The sequence below is a fragment of the Colobus angolensis genome, unplaced genomic scaffold (genome assembly GCF_000951035.1).
Source record: "Colobus angolensis palliatus isolate OR3802 unplaced genomic scaffold, Cang.pa_1.0 Scaffold101, whole genome shotgun sequence".
NCBI classification, from domain to species: Eukaryota; Metazoa; Chordata; class Mammalia; order Primates; family Cercopithecidae; genus Colobus; species Colobus angolensis.
The window spans coordinates 7,148,462-7,155,699 of NW_012111031.1; the positions used below are offsets into that span (position 1 = coordinate 7,148,462).

Consider the following 7,238-nt stretch of genomic DNA (forward strand, 5'->3'; position numbering starts at 1 on the left):
AAAAAAAAAAAAAAAAGATTTTAGCTCTCAAAAGAGCTTAATCGAGGTGGCAACACAAAACTAACATAGGTCAAATAATCTAATAATAATAAAGCACTAACTTATCTTCCCAAGTCAGTCCAGTTAAAGGTCACAGAAGAGAAAGGTTACCAGAAAAGGCTTCTCAGAAGAGAACAGCACTGACTACAGTAATAGCATGATTTAGAAACACCACTGGGCTTAAGATTATTTCAAAAGTCAAGTTTTATTATGTAGAAAATTGTAACTTTGACTACTGTGAAGAAGAAGCTGCTAATATAAAAGGGTTATCAAACAGCATAGCTAACATTTATATAATCCTGCTTTCCTGACACTGTTGTAAGCACTTTATATAGATTGACACATTTAATCCTCACATCTCTATGGAACAGTTCTATTACCCCCATTTTACAGATGATGAATCTGAGGCACTGAGGGACTATACAATTTACTCAAGGTTATATAATTAGTAAAGATGGACCCAGGATTCTAACCCAGGCAGTGTGCCTCCAGGGACTGTGTTTTTAACCAATACACCATATTGTGTCTATCACTGGATACATGCAATCAAAAGGACTTTAATTCTCAAAAAGGAGAAGTGGATGATATATGCCGAATCCCTATTATATAACTTATCTATCTCATTTCTTCTAAAAAGTAATTTGGACTCGAATCAGTGCATACCTTGAAAGCTATCCTATTATTAGGAGTAAATGAGATACACCAAGTATGAAGCATAATGCCTTACACAAAGCAAGTACTCAGTGTCAGGTGTCATTATTTTTTCATGATAAATTTGGAATGATAGTCCAGCTGCCAAAGCTGAGAAGGAAAGAAATTCTACATAGCAAGACAAAAAAACACCACTTGACCACTAGTCAAATAAATTGCAGTACCTTGGAACAGCAAAAATTCAGGAATTGGAGGGTGAAAAGAAGCCCCCAATGGTATTCATTCACTTACGTATGCACTCCTCACACTAAAAGTTACTGAACAGGGCTGGGCGTGGTGGTTCACGCCTGTAATCCCAGCACTTTGGGAGGCCGAGACGGGCAGATCACGAGGTCAAGAGTTTGAGGCCAGCCTGGCCAACATGGTGAACCCTCACCTCTAATAAGAATACAAAAATTAGATCATGACAGAGCAAGACTCCATCTAGAAAAAACAAATAAATAAACAAAGTTACTGAACAACTATTAAATATTATGGGTTCACCGGGCGTGGTGGCTCATTCCTGTAATCCCAGCACTTTGGGAGACCGAGGAGAGCAGATTGCTTGAGGTCAGGAGTTCGAGACCAGCCTGGCCATCGTGGCGAAACCCTGTCTCTACTAAAAATACAAAAATTAGCAAGACGCAGTGGCACATGCCTGTGGTCCCAGCTACGTGGAAGACTGAGGCACAAGAATCGCTTGAACCCAGGAGGTGGTGGTAGCAATGAGGTGAGATTACTCCACTGCACTCAAGCCTGGGTGACAGAGAGAGACTCTGTCTCATAAAAAAAAAAAGAGTTAGACAATATACTTGAGTCAGTCGGGTACCATGCTAAACATCCATTATCCCGTTTCATCCTTCCAATCACCCTACAAAATCACATTCTCCTCACCCTACAGATGAGAAAACTGAGGTTCAGAGGGTTGAAATAACTCAGGTAGCCAGGATCAGATTCAAGACTCAACTCCAGACAGGTCTTTTGCTTTCTTCACTAGACCATACTACCTCTCAGGAGGGTATATGTGCTAAAGAAGAGTATGTAATAGATCTAAGGGAAAGAGGATTTTGAAGATTCCGTATCTCAACAGAACTTCCACTACACTATACTCCATTCATCCAAACAAGCTAAGAGGATTTGGCAAACTCCTTATGATAACTGTATCTACCCACTCGGTCTCCTTTGATTACAGGTGACAGAAAACCCACTTAAAAGAAGATTTAATGTGACAAATAAAAAATTCCAGAGGTAGCTTTAAGGTGGCTTCATTAAGGGCTCAAACAATGTCCCCAGGACTCTTTCACTATTTCTTATCTATCACCTCAGGTAGCAAGATGGCAGAGGCAGCTCCTGAAGATCACAGGTCTCCTTCCCAGAAGTCCCTAGCGAAAATTTGTCTTTCATGAAGCTGACAAGGGTGTGTGCCCTTCCTTCGACCTATCACTGTTCCCAGAGATGAGATACTTCACTGGTCAGGCTGAGTCAATGACATCTTTGGGGAAGGGTAGTCAACACCACTAAAATCACACAGATTGAAAAGGGGAAGCACTGGTTTCCACAAGCACAGTCAAGATTCTGCAACAATGTCAAAGTAAATGGATACTGGTTAAAGAGGCAAATGTCCACAACATTATCTATTGGACAGCCTACGAATTTCTCATTATCAACAACAGTATCCCTTTCACAATCTGTATTTCAAGCAACCATTCTGAGCACCATCTCCTAAATTCCTAGCTCTCTCCTTAGTACTTTTGTTGTGAATCAGGAGAACCAGGGAGAGACCTTGGGGTGAATACAGGAGGATATCTTTATTGAGTGCACTCAGACCCAACGGACTTAACATCCAAAGACCGGGCCCAGAACAAAGACAGCACTTGACTTTTATACACATCTTAAAAAGGTATGGGCTAGCTTGAAGCAGGCTTACAGCGGCACGAATGCAGGGATACAGAGGCAGGACGAAGACAGTTAATCAAATTGTAACAGGTTCATAACTCAGGATTACACATGACCGCCGCTATGCAGCCCAGATGTCCACCATCTAGGTTTGCCTAGTGCCTAGCACAGCTTATTCCATGGCTTTCACTATGGCGCCCAGGTGGCCTGCTCAGATGGTTTATGAACTTCACCCCACTGATTAGATAAAACAGAAGACTTGAAGTCACCAGTTACAGAGAACAGGAATTTACAAACTGATACCATAAAACAAAGGAAAATTTGTTTTTCTTCTCCCTATGTTGAGGGAGTGCTGGGAGAGTCTCCAGAGCACATTCTTTTGTGTCCTGGCTTCTTAGATAGTATTATCAAGACTTTTCCTGGGTCTGGGCTGTGCCCGCCACTCCCTCTGGGACAAGTCAGCCTAATACAGGAAAGCTTATTTCTCTTTTTATTTTTCTTTCTTTAATTTCCTGCCTCACTTTGACTCCCAACAATTCTTCTAACCCTTCAATTCGCTGACTCTAATTAACATCTTCTCACTGTCCCCCATCTGCTATGTCCTCATTTCTCTCTTTAATGAAACTAGATTCCATGGTCCATCACTATAATCATTCCCTTGCCTCTATCTTCCTCCATCATACTGGCCTGGCAGAACCTTAATCCTGATTAAAGCCAATCTCTACTTTTCTTTATTAATTTATAATTTATCCAAGGTTTTATTTTGTTGTGTTATTCCACTTCTCTGCCACACTTGCATCTGAGCAGCTGAAGGGAAGCTCACGATCATGCTAGGTGGTCTCACATTAAATACATGACTACAAACATCAAGTAAGCCCTTAGTGACACCTGGCAAGTTAACTACATCTCCCTAGTCGATTCAGTTCCTCACTCCTGATTATTCAAATGTTCTCTTTTTACTTCTCGAACCTACACCTCTTCCTTCCTCCACCCTCTATGCTGACCTGACTTCCTCTTCCACTGAGAAAAAGCAAACCATCAAATCTAAGCTTCTACATCTACCACCTAGCCACAGTTGGATCCTTTTACTCGCTTTACCCTCTTTAAACAACGGATAAACTATGGCCAATCCCTCCACTTGTGCACTGAATTTCTTTCCCTGTTATGTAATTAACCAAGGACCTCTTTCCTTCAAGTATATCCTTTCTCTCCTCTATTGCCTTCTTTGCTTAATCATTCCCATCAGCACAATAATGGTAATAATAGCAGCTAAGACAAAGTGCTTACTAAATGTAGCAGGGAGATTTCTAAGATGGCTCCCAACGATCCCCACCTGCTATCAACCCCATCTACTGACTGGTATAATCTCCTCTCCCTCAATGTGAGCAGTATCTGTGACTCAGGGCAAAAGTGACAGGACTTCACTTCTGTTACTGGGTTACATAAGATTATGACTTCTGTCTTCTCTCATTGCTTTCTCAGTCTGCACATTCTGATTTAGAAATCTGCCATATTAAAGAGGCCCACGTGGCAAAACAAAAAACAAACAAACAAACACTAATGACTGGCTTTAGCCAAGAGTCAGCTAGGAACTTGGACTCTTAAGTCCAACAACCCTGGAGGAACTGAATTCTACCAACCACATGAGCTTGGAAACAATAATTCCCCAGTCAAGACTTTAGATGAGAATCCAACCCTGGCTGATACCTTGACTATCGCCGGTGAGAGACTCTGAGGCAAAGGAGCCAACTAAGCCATGCCAGAGTACAGCCCATAGAAACTGTGAAATAATAAATGCATGTTGTTTTAAACTACGAAGTCCGCAGTAATAGATTATATACCAATAGATAATTAATACATTAAGCAACAAGCACTCTTCTAAATGCTGTAAATATATTAACCATCTACTTCTCACACTGTCTTCATTTTACAGATGAGGAAACTAAGGCACAGGGAGGCTTACAAATTTGTTCAAGATCATGCACCTTGGTAAGGGCAAACTTAATAATCCTTTCCACCCAGTGTTTGATTTCTCTGCCTTTTCTTTTCTTTTCTTTTTTTTGAGACAGGGTCTCATTCTGTCACCCAGGCTGGATTCACAATTTTGGCTCACTGCAGCCTCCACCTCCTGGGCTCCAGTGATCCTCCCACCTCAACCTCCCAAGTAGCTGAACTACAGGTTTGCACTACAATGCCCAGCTAAGTTTTGTCTTTTTGGTGGAGACGAGGTCTCATCACATTGCCCAGGCTGGTCTCAAACTTCTGGGCTCAAGGGATCATCTCACCTGAGCCTCCCAAGGTGCTGGGATTACAGGCATGAGCCATCATGCCTGGTCCTCTGCCTCTCTTTATGGCAGAACTCCTTGAGAGCGTTCTCTATGTCAGCTGTCTACACGGACTCCTCTGCCACTTTGTTTTGAACTTACTCCAGATAGGCTTTCCTCCCTACCACTCCAGTGAACCTGATCACAGGGTTATCAAGATCTCCAAATTGCCAAGTCAAAGTTTAGTCCTCATCTCTCATACTTACCAACAATATTTGAGAACTCATCATTTCCTATTCCTTCAAACATTTTATTCACTTAGCATCTGCGTAATCACATTCTTTCGATTTCTCCCTCTACTTCTCTGGACTCTTCCTTTTTGGTCTCCACATCTAGATGCTCATCTTTCTGGCCTCTTAACTTCAGTGGGCACTGGATTCAGCCCTTGGATCCCCGCTCTTCTCTGTATACTTTCTTTTTTTTTGGAGACAGAGTTTTGCTCTTGTTGCCCAGGCTGGAGTGCAATGGCGCGATCTTGGCTCACCACAACTTCCACCTCCTGGGTTCAAGCAATTCTCCTGCCGCAGCTAATTTTGTATTTTTAGGAGAGATGAGGTTTCTCCATGTCGGTCAGGCTGGTCTTGAACTCCTGACCTCAGGCGATCCACCTCCCTTGGCCTCCTGAAGTGCTGAGATTACAGGTGTGAGCCACCATGCCTGGCCCTGTATACTCTCAATCTTATGTAACTTCATCCAGTCTCATGGCTTTAAATACCATCTGTATAATGACAACTCTCAAACTTACAACAAGCTCAGGTTCTCCCCCAAAGTCTCAATTTATATATCTAACTGCCTACTCAAACTCTCCATCTTAATATTCAGTAAGCATTTCAAAGTAAAAATCTCCATACCAGAACTCATTTCTCCCTCATAAAACTTGCTCCTGCTGCAATTTTCCATATCTTAGTAAAAGGGAACTCCATTCTTCCAAGCACTCAGGCTGAAACCTTGGAGTCATCCTGAATATCCTTTTTCTTATACCCCAAATCCAATAAACTGATACATCCTGTCAACATCTTCAGATTATATCCAGACTCCAGCCTTTTCTCACCAACTCAAGTTACTACCCTAGCCCAAGTTACCATCATCTCTTGAATAATTATTGTTAACAGACTCCTGAATTCCTTGCTTCCACTTTTGTCCATGTAGTTATTCTCAATAAAGCAGCCAGAATTGTCATCTTAAAACCCAAGTCAGATGATACTGTTCTGCTCAGAACCTTTCCATGTATTTAACAGACATCTACATAGTGCTTACTATGTTTACCAGATACTTTTCTAAACAGTTTACAAATATTATTTCATTTAATCCTTATAACAGTCCCATCATCATTCTATTTTGCAACTGCAGAAACTGAAGCACCAAAAAGCTATTATTTGTTCAAAGTCTCACAACTACTAGTGATGAAGCTAGGATTCTAACCTAAGCATGTCGACTCCATAGTCCACGATTTTAGTCACCATACCATGCTGCCTCTCCATGGCTGCTGGCTTTCCATCTCACTCAGAAGAAAAATCCTATAATGTCTTAGGTGACCCAGTCCCCTGGATGATCCTATCCCGTATCTTCAGCTCCTACTCTCCCTCTCATCTTACTCAAACCACACAGACCTGTCAACATTTGCAGTGACATCCCATCTAAAGACCCATTTGCTGTTCTTTCTGTCCAGAACACTCTTCCCATCGGTATCTGCAAGGGCAAGCCCATAAATTCCTTTACATCTCTGCTCAAAGACCATCTTATCAGTGAGGTCCTTTCCCGCCCTATTTAAAATTGTATCACATTACATCACGTTACGTTCTAGATCCTTGACCTTGTTTTATTTTATAACTTTTGTTTACTGTCATATTTATCTAGCACCTAGAATAACAGAAGAATAGTTACCATTTTAATGACTGGATATTGTTGAAGAAACACTAATGTAATGGCAATGATGGTTAATACTGTAATATACCTAGGATATGTAATTTACTACACTTCATTTCATTCTCAGAGGGAAGTCTCAGTTCAGAGATCCACCTTAAAATAAGGGGAAGGGCTGGGCATGGTGGCTCATGCCTGTAATCCTAGCACTTTGGGAGGCTGAGGTGGGTGGATCATTTGAGCACAGGAGTTCAAGACCAGCCTGGGCAACGTTGCAAAACCCCATCTCTACAAAAAATACAAAAATTAGCCAGGCATGGTGGTGTGTGCCTGTAGTCCCAGCTGCTCAGGAGGTTGAGATGGGAGGATCACCTAAGTCCGGGGAGGTCGAGGCTGCAGTGAACCACGATTGTGCCACTGCACTCC

General features: G+C 41.9%; 1 protein-coding gene across 3 annotated transcripts in view; it reads right to left on the reverse strand.

Annotated features, from left to right (window-relative positions):
• GTF2F2 (general transcription factor IIF, polypeptide 2, 30kDa) overlaps window positions 1–7,238 on the reverse strand; it is a 180,797-nt gene that overhangs the window by 163,844 nt on the left and 9,715 nt on the right. The gene's annotated exons all lie outside the window — the stretch shown is intronic.